Source organism: Kogia breviceps, chromosome 3 (assembly GCF_026419965.1).
Source record: "Kogia breviceps isolate mKogBre1 chromosome 3, mKogBre1 haplotype 1, whole genome shotgun sequence".
Lineage (NCBI taxonomy): Eukaryota > Metazoa > Chordata > Mammalia > Artiodactyla > Physeteridae > Kogia > Kogia breviceps.
In genome coordinates, this window is record NC_081312.1 from 150840489 (window position 1) to 150857681 (window position 17193).

Sequence of the window (17193 nt, forward strand, 5' to 3'; positions counted from 1 at the left end):
TTTTCAGATAGTTTTCTTTTTAGCTTAAGCAACATTATCATTAATAAAGTTATGTTTTCTGCAAAAAAAAAGAAGGAAGCAGAAAAAAGAATTAAAAATACAAAAAAAAAGGAAAAAAATTTAAAAGATTAAAAAAAAAAAGAAAAGAAAAAGGAAGCAGAAGGGAGAGCCGAGGTGGAAGGAGGGCTTTGAGAATTTGGGTTTTAGATTGGTTGTTTGGTCAGTTGGTAAACTGGGACTACCTTTGGCAGATTTATTTATTTATTTATTTGGCTGTGCTGTGAGGCTTGAGGGATTTTAGTTCCCTGACCAGGGATTGAAACCAAGCCCCTCAGCAGCGAGAATGAGGAGTCCTAACCACTGGACCGCCAGGGAATTCCCAATCTTTGACAAAAAAAAAAAAAAATTTGTTTTTGGCCACGCAGCACGCGGGATCTTAGTTCCCCAATCAGGGATCGAACTTGTGGTCCCTGCGTTGGAAGCATGGAGTCTTAACCACTGGACCACCAGAGAAGTCCCTTTGGCAAATTTCAATGCTGAGGAAAAGGAGCTGGCTGAGGTGAGGCTGAATATGCCAGTGAGAGAGGAAGGTAAAGGCGAGGGGTGGTGGAGACGACAGACCCTGAGGGGTCCAAGCCCCAGACGGCAGACAGGAGAACCTCCATCTTCTTTCCTGGGGAGGAGGGAGCCGTGATGGTTGCTGCCTGGTGGCCTCTTTTTCCTCTGACGAGTGGGAGGCAGAGAGTGAGGGGAATGAATAGTCGGGAGCACTAAGGAGGGTGGTGGAGTTTATGACAACCAGTTTGGGAGAATTGTAGAAGGAGGTTGGCAAGAGATGAGCTGAAGTAGGAAGTAACACGTGCAGGGGGACAGTCCCCACAGGAGTCCTTGCCCAGCACCACAGACAGGCTTCTTTGTGAATGCTGGTGTGTCTGTAGCCCTTAAGCTCATTAAGTTCATTCACCATCAACTTTCTTACTACTGCTTTTGCCACCAGGAGGGGACAGTCTCTCCCGATACTAAGGACAGCTCACTGTGACTCCCAGTAAGAACTTCATGAGGTTGTTTCTGGACTTCCTTCCACCACATAAGTTTACAAGGAGAAGCCAGTTGTCTGCAACCTGGAAAAGGGCTCTCACCAGACATGGAATCAGCCAGCGCCTTGTTCTTGGACTCCCAGCCTCCAGAACTGTAAGAAGTAAACGTTATCTGTTTCCGCCGCCAGTCTGGGGTAATTTGTTACAGCAGCCTGAGCTGACTGGGACCACATGCATAGTAACCCCATGCACAGAATGAAGAAGTGAGTCGTTTTGCCCAGAACAGAGCAGGACTTCCAGCTCCAGATCAGTGAATTTTCCACTGTGTCACGGGAGGTCCTGCAAGGTGCCGTGTTCTCCCAAAGTCTCCCCTCACTTAATTAAATAGAAAATATGTCCTTGGAACTGGCCTCCCTGGACTCAGCATAGATATAGGAATTCATCAGAAGCATTAGCCCTTTTCCTTTGAACCAGATTTACCTGTTCAGTCATTTAAACCTGAGTTTCATTAGGAGGTAATTAGGTTTCCTCTCTGATCAATTGGTGGTGGTTACACAGAAGGCCCACCTGGAAAAGTTTTGTGATCAATTAGCCAGGTCTGCCGGGAGCAAGGCAGCGGGAGAGTTAAGACCTGTGCACTAAATATATGCCCTAGCTGGTAAGAAGTGGAATCAGTGATAGACGTTAGGATTAGCTTTGCAAAACAGCTCAGAAAGGAAAGAGATGAAAGATTCTACGGAAGTCTAGGTTTTTCAGTCTCCTGGGTGAATAGTTGAGGGTGGTATGCTTGCCGATTGAGAAAGTTTGTGTCTATTTGCGGGAGTCAAGGCAGGGGTGTCCAGGAGGGAGAAGCACAAACAGCAGCTCTTGGAGTTTGGACACCCCCATCCCCTCCCCCATACCACTCCCACTCTGCCCCCCACCCCAACCTTGAATTCAGGGTACAGTGAGCAGGGCAGTTACCAAGATTCCTGGGCAAAGTTTCCTCTTGGCACCCAGACCTGAAGAGATCAGAGAAGCCAACAGTGTGTTGAAATAGCCTGGCAGGGCAAATGATGAGTTTGTCTTCCTGCCAGCGGCAGGCACAGGATGTACCAAATACAGCCTGGTTCTTTGCTGTAGATACAAATGAATCTAGATTTTGTGGGGCCTGAAGCTTACAGAGTTGGGTTGGCTGGGCAGGGGATTCTTTTTAAGAAAATAATACAAAATTAGGTAGACCCTTGGAAGGGGCCTATGTGAGTGAGGGATCCTGAAGCTTAAGCTTCAGAAAGGGGTATGTGTGGAGAAGAAAATAAAATAGTATGAGGAGATAAAGCATAAGGAAGGGGAGGCTACTCTGGACCGGAGTAGTCAGGAGAGGTTGACTTCTGAGCCGCAAACCAAATGACAAGGATCTGTGTAAAGAGCATTCTGAGCAGAAGAACAGCAAGTGCAAAGGCCCTGAGCCTGAAACGGTCTTGGAATGCTGGGACCAGTGTGCCTGGCATATGGTGAGCTAGGGGAGAGGGCTGAGTGGTGAGTTCAGAGGGACAGGCAGGGACTGGTTCACATTGGGCCTTGAAGGCCTGGTAAGGACACCATTATTCCAGGATTGGTGGGAGGCTATTGAAAGCTTTTTTTTTTTTTTTTAATATTTATTTATTTGGCTGTGCTGGGTCTTAGTTGTGGCATGCAGGATCTTCGTCACAGCATGCAGAATCTAGTTCCCTGACCAGGGATTGAACCCGGGCCTCCTGCACTGGGAGTGCGGAGTCTTAGCCACTGGACCACCAGGGAAGTCCCTATTGATAGCTTTTAAGTGAGGCTAAATATAAAAAGAGCATTATGGTGGTGTGTGGATAATGGCTTGCAGAAAATTCTAAAAGAGAGTAGCCAGTGGAAGGTGGAGGTGTGTCAGCAGGACCTGGTCCTTCCAGGTCTGACAGTCAGGGGGGCAGCCACTGGGACAGAGGGGTGGTTCCTCCCATTTCCTCTGAGGCTTCCTCTGATGAGCCTCTCCCAATTATTGTCACTCACATTCACCCCACAGAGAAGTTTGGGAACAAAAGAGCTGCTCTGTATCTGCACTGCTGGACTTCGTGGTCTGGACAGCTTCTGAAGCCCTGGGTCGAACCCATGGGATAGAGACAACCTCAAGGTACCCTTAGCAACCTCCAGGGACCTCAGTAGTGAGCACCCTTGTTTCCAGAGCATCTGACAGCCACGTTTGGGGTGGAAGGGAAGGACTCCCTCTGAGCACCCCGCTGCGGTCTGGCTGGGACAACGGTGGCCATATGCCCTCTCCTCCGCCTCCAGAAGGCTGATCTCCGTGGGAACCTCTGAGGTGCTCCAACCTTAGAAACATGCCACACAGGGGAAGAGGAAGAAGGAATTGTATTGCTTCAGGGAAGAGGAAGAAGGAATTGTATTGCTGCAAATGGCTAATGAATAGGTCTGCCCTGGGGCCAGGAGGGAAGGAAATGTGGAGTGGGAAGAAAATCCTCAAGCCAGGGAAGGAGGAGGGCGGTGGGGGCCTGTGAAGCTGAGCATCAAGCATGTGCCTGGGAAGCCTTGGCCTCTCACAGGTTCCTCCCCTCCCCCACTGAATCTGCAGGGCCTCCCTGGTCAAGGCCAGGACAACATCTTTGCATGCTCTGGAATGTAAGACAAGAAACCCGGGACTTCCCTGGCGGTCCAGTGGTTAAGACTCCGCACTTCCACTGCAGGGGGGCATGGGTTTGATCCCTGGTCAGGGAACTAGGATCACGGATGCCCAGCGGCACAGCCAAAAATAAATAAATAAAATAAAATATTTTTTAAAAATATTATCTTAAAAAAAAAAAAAAGACAAGAAAACAATCAATATGGTAGCCCAACTGTTTGGGACTTGGGAATGGGAACACCTAGGAGGTGAAGAGCTGCTCTCCTGGTGGAGTCTGCTGCTGGAGTGGATTTGGTTTGCGCACTGAGTTTGAGATATCCAAACAAAGGGCTTGGGGCCAGAGTGATTCTTAGGGGGCCAAGAGGAGAGTGTTTGCCCGTGGTTCAAGTAATGAGAGGAGATACAGAGACAGAGAGAGGGAGAGGGAGTTAAACTGTAAAAGAGGAGGTAGAAAAACACCTTGATAAACTTGAGAAAATGGTTAATTGGTTATGGGATCCCAGCAGGCCTCTCTAAAAGGGAACAATAGTTGGGGTATTGCTGGGGATTCCCAGAAAAAAAACAACCAACCAACCATCAAACAAAGAAACAATGGAAATAAAGGTGCAGATATAGAGAATGGACTTGAGGACACGGGGAGGGGGAAGGGTAGGTAAGTTGGGACGAAGTGAGAGAGTGGCATGGACTAATATACACTACCAAATGTAAAATAGATAGCTAGTGGGAAGCAGCCACATAGCACATAGCACGGGGAGATCAGCTCAGTGCTTTGTGACCACCTAGAGGGGTGGGAGGGAGACGTAAGAGGGAGGAGATATGAGGATATATGTATATGTATAACTGATTCACTTTGTGAATTCACTTTGTGAATAAAGCAGAAACTAACACACCATCGTAAAGCAATTATACTCCAATAAAGATGTTAAAAAAAACAACAACAATGGAGAGAGACTGGAAACAGTGGTTGTGGCCTGGATCCTTCACTGCAGTGATGGTGGCAGTCCACAGTGAGACCCTGCCCCCAGTCAACAGAAAATTAAGGCAAAAAAAGCTATCTTTGGGACTTCCCTGGTGGCACAGTGGTTAAGAACCTTCGCCGGCCAATGCAGAGGACATGGGTTTGAGCCCTGGTCCGGGAAGATCCCACATGCCGCGGAGCAACTAAGCCCGTGTGCCACAACTACTGAGCCTGTGCTCTAGAGCCCGCGAGCCACAACTACTGAAGCCCACGCACCTAGAACCCGTGCTCCGCAACAAGAGAAGCCACCACAATGAGAAGCCCATGCACCTCAACGAAGAGTAACCCCTGCTCGCCGCAACTAGAGAAAGCCTACACGCAGCAATAGAGACCCAATGCAGCCAAAAATAAATAAATAAATAAATAATTAAAGCTGTCTTTGGAGAGGTATAGCAGTGACAGTTGTGTTAAGCTGTCAGTGGACGAGACCAAAAGATTGAAAAGGCTCTAATGCAGGCAATCTGGGTGGGCCCCCAGGAAGATAGGACTGTAAACAGGTAGGGGAAACCTCATTCCAACTCCTTTTCTTGGTCAGGAGAAAGCTCTTCTTGAGATGGGGCAGGGCAGTTAGTGGACGAAGGGCCAGAAAGTGGCAGAGTCTACCCAGGGAGGGGCGGTGGGCAGGACCCCTGGCTGAGGAGGTGTCCCTCATCCAACCACAGCCAGAGTCACCCAGGTGTGCAGCCCCTTATGGCCCCTTGCCCTGATCCAAGCCTGCCAGGCCTTCCTCCCAGACCTGGTCCCTGATTTGTTCTGCCCATGAGGTAAGGACAGGCAGGGACAAAATGCCCAGTCAGTGACCTGTGTGCCAGCTGGGGCAGTCCTGGCCTTTGAGATCTAAATAGAATCTCCTCCCACTCCCATTCCACAGGAAGTGGGGCCCCTAGCATCCCCCTCACTGCTTCCAGGGTTCAAGAAGGCTTGTTTTGCAGTCCCCCTGACCAGAGTCCTGCACCACTAACCTCTCAAACTCCTTCCTCTCACTTTTCCATCCTTTCTCTTCACTATGCTATGCACCCATCCTAGACTCAGAATCAGTCTCTTATCTGTCATTTCTCCTCACATAAGACATAGGTTGGGGAGAATAAAAGAATATACTTGGCAGGAAAACAAACTATTTAAAATGGAATATTACAGATCCTGGGCTTAAAAGTTCTTTGGTATCAAAATCCCAGTGATGTTTCTTGCAGTAATGGAAAAATCCATCTAAAATTCATATGAAATCTCAAGAGGCCCCAAATAGCCAAAATAATCTTGAAAAAGAAGAACAAAGTTGGAGGCCTCACACTTTCTGATATCAAAACTTACTGTAAATCTACAGTAATCAAAACAGCATGCTACTAGCATAATGACAAACATACAGGCCAAAGAAATAACTCAGAAATAAACCCTCCTGTTTATAGTAAAGTGATCTTCAACAAGTGTGCCAAGACCAATCAATAGGGAAAGGACCGTGTTTTCAACAGTTGGGGCTGGGAAAACTAGATGTCCACATGCAAACGAAAGGTTGGACCCTTACCTACCACCATATACAAAAACTAAGTCAAAATGGATCAGAGACCTAAACATAAGAGCAAAAACTATAAAACTCGGAGTCTGGGGGGCGGGGATACGAGAAAAAAAAAACAAAACTATAAAACTCTTAGAATGAAACAAGGGGTAAGCTCCATGACATTGGATTTGGTAATGATTTCTTGGATATGACAGGCAACAAAATTAAAAATAGACAAGTTGGATGACATCAAAATTAAAGACTTCTGTGCATTAAAGGGAACAATCAACAGAATGAAAAGGCAACCCACAGAATGGAAGAAAATATTTAGAAATTGTAGATCTGATATGGGGTTAATAACCAAAGAATATAAATAACTCAACAACAGAAAAACAAACATCTGATTAAAAAATGGGCAAAGATGGGACTTCCCTGGTGACACAGTGGTTAAGAATCCACCTCCCAGGGCTTCCCTGGTGGCGCGGTGGTTGAGAGTCCGCCTGCCAATGCAGGGGACATGGGTTCGTGCCCCGGTCCGGGAAGATCCCACATGCCGCAGAGCAGCTGGGCCCGTGAGCCATGGCCGCTGAGCCTGTGCGTCCGGAGCCTGTGCTCTGCAACGGGAGAGGCTACAACAGTGAGAGGCCTGCGTACCACAAAAAAAAAAAAAAAGTTGATCAACATCTCTAATCACTCAGAAAATGCAAATTAATACCACTTAACACACATTAGGATGGCTACTATTAAAAAAAGAAGAAAAAAAATGTGGGTGAGGATGTAGAGAAATTGGAACTCTTTTTTTCTTCTTTTGGGTGCACCGCGTGGCTTGCAATATCTTAGCTCCTGACCAGGGATGAACCTGGGCCACAGCAGTGAAAGCGCCAAGCCCTAACCACTGGACTGCCAGGAAATTCCCAGAACTCTTTTTTGTTTATTGAGGTATTAGTTGATGTACAGTATTATATAAGTTTCAGGTATACAACAGTGATTCATAATTTTTAAAGGTTACATTCCATTTATAGTTATTTCAAAATATTGGCCATAGTCTTGTAGCTTATTTATTTTATACATAATAGTTTGTGCCTCTTAATTCTCTACCCCTATCTTGCCCCCCACTTCCCATTGGTAAGCACTAGATTATTCTCTATATCTGTGAGTCTGTTTCTTTTTGTTATATTCACTAGTTTGTTTTATTTTTTAGATTACACATATAAATAATATCATACAGTATTTGTCTTTCTCTGTCTGACTTATTTCACTTAGCGTAATATCACATAGGTCCACCCATGTTGTTGCAAATGGCAAATTCTCATTCTTCTTTATGGCTGAGTAGTATTCCATCGTATATATACTACACATTCTTTATCCACTCATCTGTTGATGGACACCTCGGTTGCTTCCATATCTTGGCAATTGTAAATAGTGCTGCCATGAACATTGGGGTGATGTACTTTTTCAAATTAGTGTTTTCATTTTTTAGGATATATACCTAGGAATGGAATTGCTGGGTGATATGGTAGTTCTGTTTTTAGTTTTTCGAGAAACCTTTGTACTGTTTTCCACAGTAACTATACCATTTTACATTCCCACCAACAGCATATGAGTATTCTCTTTTTTCCACATCCTGATATGGAGATATCCATTCTAACAGGTGTGTGGTGATATCTCATTGTGGTTTTAATTTGCATTTCTCTGATGATTAACGATGCTGAACATCTTTTCATGTGCCTGTTGGTCATATGTATGTCTTCTTCGGAAAAATGTCTATTCGGGTCTTCCACCCATTTTTCAATCGGGTTGTTTTTTTTTTTTATGTTGAGTTGTACGAGCTGTTTATATATTTTTTGATATTAACCCTTATCAGTCATATCATTTGCAAATATTTTCTCCCATTCTATAGGTTGTCTTTTCAGAAATTGGAACTTTTATGCACTGTTGGTGAGAATGTAAAATGGTACAGGCACTGTAGAAAATAGCATGGCAGTTCCTCAAAAACTAAAAATAGAATTACCATATGACCCAGCAATTCTGCTTCTAGATGGATACCTAAAAGAATTGAAAGCAGGGTTTGAAAGAGATGTTTATATACCCATGTTCATGGCAGCATTAATCACAACAGCCAGAAGATGGAAGCAACCCAAGTGTCTACTAATGGGTGAATGGATAAACAAAATGTGGTTATACATTACAATGGAATGTTATTCAGCCTTAAAAAGAAAGAAAATTCTGACACATGCTACAACATGGATTAACCTTGAGGACATTATGCTAAGTGAAATAAGCCAAACATAATACAGTATGTTTCCACTTATATGGTGTACCTAGAGTAGTCAAATTCATAGACAGGAAATAGAATGGTAGTTGCGGGGGGCTGGGGGAATGGAAAGTTATTGTTTAATGGTTACAGAGTTTTGGTTTGGGAAGATGAAAAGAATTCTGGAGATGGATGGTGGTGGTGGTTACAAAACAAGGAGGATATACACCTAGAAATGGTTAAGATGGTAAATTTTATGTTATGTGTATTTTACCACAATATTTTTAAAAAGTCCCTTCCCACTGCCACTGTGTCCCTGCCACTGGGAATTTCTCACTAGACACGTACCTCCCAGGCTGAGGCTCCTGCTATTTTGTTCTGGCCCCTTTTCATTTTCCTGACCTTCCCCCCTGTCTTCTCTCTTTTGGGGGTCCCTTTCCCCAAGTTCTTGTTAACGACCCCTGTAAAGAGTGTGTGTGTGCACTCATGTGTTTAACCATGCCCTGGCACCTCCCCTTCCTCAACTAAAGTGGCTGATCCAGATATTTTCCAAAACAAAAACTGTTCTCGCCCTGATAAATGCATTGAAAACGTGGCATCTGGTGTATACAGTGGCCTCCTGAGAAACTGAGTCGTCCAAGTCCACAGCTGAGACTCCATCTTCTCTCCACCAGCTGCCAGGATGTGGGTAGACCTGGGGGCCCCAGGAGTGAATTTGTCAGAGTAAAAGCTGCTCTGGGCAGCCTCTTGGCAGCCTACTAACAGCCCCTGCTGGCAACGTTCCATCTGTCTGAGCATCACAGATCAAGCCTCAGAAGTGCAGGGCCTGAGGAGAAAGCAGAGAATGATGATGGCAAAAAGGGATCCCCAAACCCAGGCCAGGTGAACTCAGTGCAGGATGCAGAGGTGCTTGGGAACCACAGTTGTGGGGGTGACAGGAGGTGATGGAGGACTGGACATGGAGAAAGTCTACACCTGAGTGCGTGCGTGCGTGCGTGCGTGCGTGTGTGTGTGTGTGTGTGTGTGTGTGTTTGCGCGCGCCCATGTGTGTAGACATCCCTGGAGAGGTCTTGGGGGTGGTGAAGATTAAAGGAAAGACCGGGAGGTCTCCCAATGGGTGAATATGACAAAATCCTGCAGGGAAACAGACAATGCATTTCCAGGCATAGATCTCCAAAGCAGAGGCAGGAGAGGGCCCCTGAGCAGTCTTCAGAACAAAAACTGCCACTTGATAAGTGCTTACCAAGTGCCAGATGCTAAACACTGATAGTAGCTTCAGTTACTCCTGCTACATGCCAGGCAGGCCCTGCTCTAAGCCAGCTGTCTAATAAGCATACAGTGCCAGCCACATATATAATTTAAAATATTCTAGTAGCTGCATTTTATTTTATTTACTGTTTAAGAAGTACAAACAGGGGACTTCCCTGGTGGCGCTGGATAAGACTTCATGCTCCCAATGCAGGGGGGCCCTTGTTCAATCCCTGGTCAGGGAACTAGATCCCACATGCATGCTGCAACTAAGAGTTCACATGCCGCAACTAAGGAGCCAGCGAGCCGTAACTAAGGAGCCTGCCTGCCGCAACTGAGACCTGATGCAACCATAAATAAATAAATAAGTAAGAAATACAAACAGAAGTTAGTAATATGTATACCTAATGTACACATGGGCGATACCCAGGGGGAAAATTAGTAACTGCTCTGTATTTTAAAAAGTTTTTTTAAAAGTGAAATTAACTGTAAAACATATTCTATTTAATCTAAAAGATGCAAAATATTAATTATCCGTGAGATGTTTCACACTCTCTCTTCTTATTAAGTCTTCAAAATCCGACGTGAATTTACACTTACGGCACATCGTAGTTTGAAGGAGCCACATTTCAAGTGCTCCGTGGGTGCAGGTGGCTGATGGCTACTCTACTAGACAGAGTAGTTTAGATATACTAATTCTCAATATATGTACTTTAGATACATTAATGCACGTAGTCCCCATCATCATGCTTTTGTAATCCTCATTTTACAGAGGGCAGAAGCACTTTGCCCAGGGCCACCCAGGAGGAAGGTGGCTAAGCCACGACCTGAACCACCAAGCTCAGCAAGTGTGGGCTGGGGATCTGGTCTCCTAACTGCTGTGCTGTGCTGTCACCATTACGTGTCTCATCTCCCTTAGGACTTAAAGAAAAAGGCTGCCTGCTCTTATTCTCTCTGCTTTACAGAGTGGGAACTGACGATAAGAGAGCCTAAACGGTCTTGCCCTTTAGGTGGTCCCAGTGGGATCTGAACCTACCTGGAGCGAAAACTTGGGAGACATCATCTCACACTGCAGTGCATTCCAGGGAAGGAAAGGGCGTGGCTACCTGCATCCCACACTGAAGATTAAATCCGCTTTGAAAAGTTCAAAGGAGGGACTTTCCTGGAAGTCCAGTGGTTAAGACTCTGTGCTTCTACTGCAGGGGGCACGGGTTTGATCCCTAGTCGAGGAAATACGATCCCACATGCTGTGCAGCACAGCCAAAAAAAAAAAAAAAAAAAAAAAATTCATTCCTGAACCTGTGCATTTCTCATGACCCACGATAACCTTCAGTGTGAAAATGTGAAAAGCCAAGAGCTTGTTTTATTGCCTTCTCTCTCTTTATAATTACACAGTATATTCGTTTGCTAGTATTGCCATAACAAAGTACCAGAGACTGGGTGGCTTAAACAACAGAAATTTATTTTCTTACGGTTCTGGAGGCTAGAAGACCAAGATCGAGTTGTTGACAGGGTTGGCTCCCCCTGAGGCTTCTGGGTTTGCAGATGGCCATTTTCTCCCTGGGCTTCCCTCTATGAGCATCTGTGTCCTAATCTCTTCTTATAAGGACACCAGTCATATTGGATTAGGGCTCACCCTAATGACCTCATTTTCACTTAGTTACCTCTTTAAAAGCCCTGTCTCCAAATACAGACAGGTATGGGGGGTTAGGACTTCAACATACAGATTTGAGGGACACTATTCAGCCCATAACACATGTGTTATATTTCTGTGATTACCAAAGCAACATATGTTCACCACAGAACATTTCCAGAGATGAAGACACTAAGGTAATAATCTCTGCAAAAATCATTCTTTTTCGTAGTTTTTTGTAAAGTATATAAAGTTATAGTGAAAGCCTACCCCTTTGTCTCCACTTCTACCCCCTCCTCCCCAAAGAGCATGACTGTAATAATGAGGGGCACATCTTACACCTTTTCTGGGCTTATATAAGCTGCTGCCAGGAATGGCCTTATCACAGCATCCCTACCTGGTCATGCCATGTTCTACATGGTCACCTGTTCCTGGAGAAAACATCCCTTGTGCTGGGGGGTGCTGTGGATTAAATATTTGTTCACATTCACAATGATTCTAGAATTGTATTGTAGGAGGGTATACAAACTGTTCATCATTAGAGCTTAGATTTAAAAGGACATTGTAAAAAGAAGGCATATAAGGATAAGGGAGACCTGTCGGAATAGCTTCCATAAGGCACTGAAATGTTTTGTTTTTAAGGGTGTGACTGGGAGTTTTTTAAAAATTTTTATTGGAGTATAGTTGATTTACAATGTTGTGTTAGTTTCTGGCACTGATTTCAGTGCCTTCAGTGACTGTGCTTGACCTTAGGCAAAGGGGGCAGTACGTTATTTTTCCTTACTCGTTCCTACTTAGCTGGATTTTCTATATTTTCTTAAATGAGTTTATATTACTTTTTATAATAGAGGAAATAAACAACTGTAATAGAATACTGCCAGGGAGAACAATGAAAAGGAGCTTTTAGTTCTCTTCAGAGCAAGGAGATGAAAGAAAGAGCAGGCCTGCTGCTAGATGCTGGGGGCGGAATGCTGGAAGGTGGGAACTCATCAGGCAATGGGGCCTTTACCTTTCAGACCTGGAGGAGAAGTGTGTGTGTGAGTGAGTATCGTTGGGGAGGAACTAGCTCTTAGCTAGCCCAAGATGGGTTAGAGAGTTTGTAAATGAGCTCCTGGCTCCTTGAAATAATGTTCTTTGGCCTGGACTCATTATATCCCTGCCCTTGGGAAATGGGACTCTGAGTCACTGCCTGTGGTTTTTGAGATATTACAACAGAAAATGAGCTGGAAGGTTGGAGAGGGTCAAAAGGCCATTCCCGATATTAAAAGGAAAGAAAGTGGAGACTTCAAACATTGAGTCAGAGGGCTGAGCAGGAATAAAGGGGTGATTTGGGAAGCCCCAGAAAAGGAAGCAATGATTCCTGGGAGCCAGAATGGGTTCACCAGCCTCAGCTCCACAGCACCCTTGGCTTGAAATGCTAGATGCACATATCCTTGGGTTCAGCAGGTCTCCAAATAGACTTCTTGTTGTAGTCTTGTAGTGGAGAGGGAGAAGTACAGGGTAGATACCACTATAAATCAGTCAGACAGTAGCAGATTGAATTATCAGAGCCCCCAAATCAGTGGACTGATTGATGTCAAGGTCTATGTTGAAAAGCTCTGGGGACTTCCCTGGGGGTCCAGTGGTTAAGACTCTGAGCTTCCACTGCAGGGGGTGCATGTTGTGAGGTGCAGCCAAAAAAAAAGCCTCTGTCCTGTTCAGCATTTTTAATCAATTACTAGGTATTGGGGTACAGCAGAAACCAAGAAAGATACACCCCTGCCCTCATGGAGTTTATAAAATGGTATAATCTATTCATTTATTAAGGAAAATTTGTTTTTGTTTTAAGGAAATACAACCACTTCTTTGACCTCATTGAGAGAGGTATATGTAGCTCATGTAGCTATGCATTCGTAGTTTACAGGACTTTGCTGCCTAACAGGTGAGACAGGTCGCAAACCTCTGCACTCAGGTAGAGCCTGGCAATGCCCTAGAGCAGTGTGACTGGGCAGCGGGTCCATGCAGATGAGACACAAGTCACTCCCCCAGACGCAGCCCCGAGCTGAGGCCACTCTTTCACTCACTGCAGGAGACCCTACTGCCTGTCCACCCAGCAGCCATTTCTCACCCCTTCCTTTCTAAAAATGCCACCATCCTCCTGCCTCTGGTTTCCACCTCTCTTCGCTGTATCCAGATGCCTCAGCGAACGTTGCCCCCACCCCAGGAGTGACCCCATTGGCCTAAGGGGAATCCTATGCCCCTTGAGGTGATTGGTTCAGGAAAGGACATGTGACCCAGTCTGACCAATGTTCTGAGGGGAAGTCCAGGGAAAGGGGAAGGGTGACTTCTGGGAAGTTTTCTCCCTCCTAAGAGAAAGCCACAGTGTACCAGTTAGGAATGTGTTCATCAGCAAGTAAGAGAACACACCCCCCTCCGCCCACACCCTGACAAATAATAGTTTAAGAGTGAAGATATTTAATGAGCTGTGTACAAAGTCTGGAGGTAGGTGGTTCCTGGTGTTGGTTTGGTGGCTCCAATAATAGTAGGATCAGCGTCTCTGTGACTGTCTTTGTCTTTCATTTATAGTGTCAAGAAGACTGCCACTCCAGCCATTCTGTCCATGTTAAGGCAGGAAGAAAGGGGCTATGCCAGTGACACCTGTGCTTTTTCTAACCAAATCTTTCGCAGAAATTCCCTCGTACTCTCCCACTTTCATCTCATTAGGCAGGACTGTGTCGCATGGCTGCTCCTCACTGCAAAGCAAACTGGGAAAGTCAGTTTCTAGCTCTTCTTGTCCAAAGAAGAAACAGGATGGGAATTCCCTGGCGGTGCAGTGGTTAGGACTTGGTGCTTCCACTGCAGGGGGCCCGGGTTCGATCCCTGGTCAGGGAACTAAGATCCTGCAAGCTGCACAGCGAGACCAGAAAAACAAACAAAAACAGAAGAAACAGGAAAGGGAGAAGGGGGTTGGGAGGTGGAACAGGGTTAGCTACAAACAGAAAGTGACAAACCTAATTTCTGAACATCTCAATGTCTAGAACTGCTGCTGCCATCTTGGTTCCAGCCTGAGCAGGAAGCAAGCACTAAAAAGGCCAGAGCAGAGAGATGGAAAAAACCCTGTGTCCAAGGTCAACGACCCAAATGGAAAGTGAGCAAAGTATGTGAAGACAAAGTTCACAGAAAAGGAAAAACAAGTAAGTAAGCCTTAAGCATAGGAAAAAATGCTCAACTTCACTCATAGTAAGAGCAATTAAAATTGAAATAGCACTGTTATACCACTTTTCACCTATCAGATTGGCAAAAATCCAAATGTTTGACAATACATTCTGTTAGTAGGGCTGTGAGGAAGCAGGGACTCTCATGCATGAAGAGTAAAATGGCACAATCTCCTATGTCAGGGAAGGAGTGAACAAAGGAACACATGAACTGGGGTCTTTATGTCCTCACTGAGATGCTGTATCAGCTTACCTGGAAACCACCCTCTCGTGGGACTTCCTATTAAATGACACAATAAATGTCCTCACTGATTAAACCAGCTTGAGTAGGGTTTCTGTTACCTAGAGTCAAAAATATCCCAAATGATGCCCTGCCCCCTACCCTGAGCCCAGGAGCAAAGTTGTTCTGTTCAGAAGCCAGATCACAGAGTCTAACTGGGTCATTCAGGGACTAGCCAAATCCAAACGGGTACAGGTCCAAATGCTGAGGTCATCAATGACAGCAAAATCCCTCCCAGAGAAAGGGCCACAAGCTGTTCCAAAAGCAGTGGGTGGGCAACTGCCTAGGGTAATATACAATCCTTACGGTCATGAGAGGGGGCTGCATCCTGAGTGGTTAAGAGGCCTGGTGGAATCCAATGTAGAGATGATCCTAAAAAGTTGGAACTTGGGGTGATAAGATGACTGCCATGGGCTTTCTTGACCTGATGTCTTCAACTATTTGATTCATCTGATTGTCTTTATATGAATTTCTTATTCACTGAGCAACTTTCTAGTTCCTGAGGATTTTCAAACTGTGTGGCAATTCTGTACCCTACTAAAATGAATCAATTAGCATTCTCTTTGTCTTTTGAAAAATTACCAGTGAAGAATGGACAGACCCAGTGGAATCTCTCAATCCTCGCACCCAACATTCCTCACTAATGACCTTCCTGGTCTGAGATGTGGTTAAAACAGTTGACTCCTGCCCTCAAGCTACACCACTTCATGTATTGCATTTCATAACCCCTGACCTCTATACTGAACCCAATGACTGGAACAAACTTCCAGGCTATTCACAGTCAGAGTGCATGGCTACCACCTGTAGTGTACTACAGCCCCATCCATGTTTAGGCCTGCATCAGTCCCGCCCAAGTGTTCGCTGCCATGAGAGTGAGAATACATGGCTTCTGGGATTGGGAGACTTCCTGACTCTGGGGATCCAAAAAATTTGGTTGGCTCCCTTCTAAGACGGAGGCAGGACAAAGGCATAATCAGTAGAACCTCACCGAGGCTGTACTGGCAAGGGGTACTCTGATGCCCCCAGGAATAGCCTTGGGTTGGCTAGAGGCATGTGGGCCTCTAGAGGCATGTGGCCCACATGTATACATGTGGGCCAGGTATCCCTGGTAGTGGTTCATGTTTGACCATGTGGCAGCCCAATGATAGGAGCAGGAGGGTGGGAAGGAGTGTGGGGTCTTTGGCAAGGGTGGAACAGTGAGAGGAGGTGCCAGGTAAGCCACCATGCCTTGGAGGCATAATGGTTGTATCTTCAAAGTTGTGTAGATGCTGACCTCCTTCTTGACAAATATTCAGCCCCAGAAGGCCTCAGTCTTCGGGCCTGGCATTCTTTGAGACTCCTCTCAGACCATATTTCCAGCAAGTGTCCTGCCATCAGCCTTCCACCCACTCTGATTACTGCTCTCAGCACATGTATGTTTAGTTTATACCCTGCTGTTAATTTGTGATTGTTTGCAAGTTGTGTCATGTGTGTATATCCTGTCTAAGGTGGATACAGCCCCTGAGATCAGGATCTGTCTTGTAGTTTTTTTTTTTCAATCTCCATCCTCCTCCTCCACAAACACTACCGCCAGCAATAACAATGAGCACCTAATACAGGGCATTACGTATTGTAGACAAAAATGCTTGTAAATGAGTTAATATCACCAATGCTCAGAGGTTTGCCCCCATTGCAGACAAACACTATGCTGGTGAAAAGCTGAGTTTTCAAAGCTGAGAAATGAGTAGAGAGGAGCTCTTTACTCTAACAGTTTATTTTATGGATGAGGTATCCACTTGCCCTGACAGGGCTGTGAGAATCACAAAAGAAGTGGAAGGCATGTTCCATAACCTCACGGAACATGTTAACGTGGGAAAACTCTTCATAGAACTGGAAAATACCTAAAACAACCATTTTCAGACATCCCATCCTCCTGCTTCAGCAGATAAATGTACAAGAGTCAGAAAAATTTGCTTTTGCTTTAGAAAACCTGAAATAGCTTTTTCTAGAAGTCTGACTATGAGTTTCCTTGAGATATCAACCTAATTTATGTGATTTGTGTTCTCAGCTTTTCAGAAAAGTATTTCCTTTTTAAAAACTTCCCTAAAGTAAGGTAAAGGTGTAAATATGTCGTAGTCCGGGAAGACCAAGGTGCTGGCTGTCTCCTGGCCACGAGGGGGCATGGTCTCACTTGTTCTGAGCTCAGGAGCCGACTATGGTGACCCCAGCTGTGCCCAGGCTCAGCCTAGCTGGGACTTCAAGCCCCTCCCTGTAGCCCAGGTCAGGGGCTCAATGGACACCAGACCTCTTCTCTTCTTTGGGCAGCTCCTTCAGCGGGTACATCTGGTGTGCAGAAGGCGACAAGCAGTCAGGCTGGGAGGAGGTCATGTTTAAATTACAGACTGGGCAGGAGT

At 45.5% G+C, this 17193-nt stretch overlaps 1 protein-coding gene across 11 annotated transcripts in view; it reads left to right on the top strand.

Annotated features, from left to right (window-relative positions):
• SEMA4B (semaphorin 4B) overlaps positions 1-17193 on the top strand; it is a 91398-nt gene that overhangs the window by 18761 nt on the left and 55444 nt on the right. For 6 of the 11 annotated variants that reach the window (XM_067029913.1, XM_067029923.1, XM_067029914.1 and 3 more), the window contains 3 exons: positions 426-559; positions 998-1191; positions 14344-14499. The exons of 1 other annotated variant lie outside the window; for it this stretch is intronic. The gene's annotated coding sequence lies outside the window, so the exon portion shown is untranslated. Of the gene's footprint in view, positions 1-425; positions 560-997; positions 1192-11507; positions 11524-14343; positions 14500-17193 lie in introns of those variants that run through there. 4 more of the 11 variants (XM_067029915.1, XM_067029918.1, XM_067029917.1 and 1 more) reach the window with 4 other exon arrangements.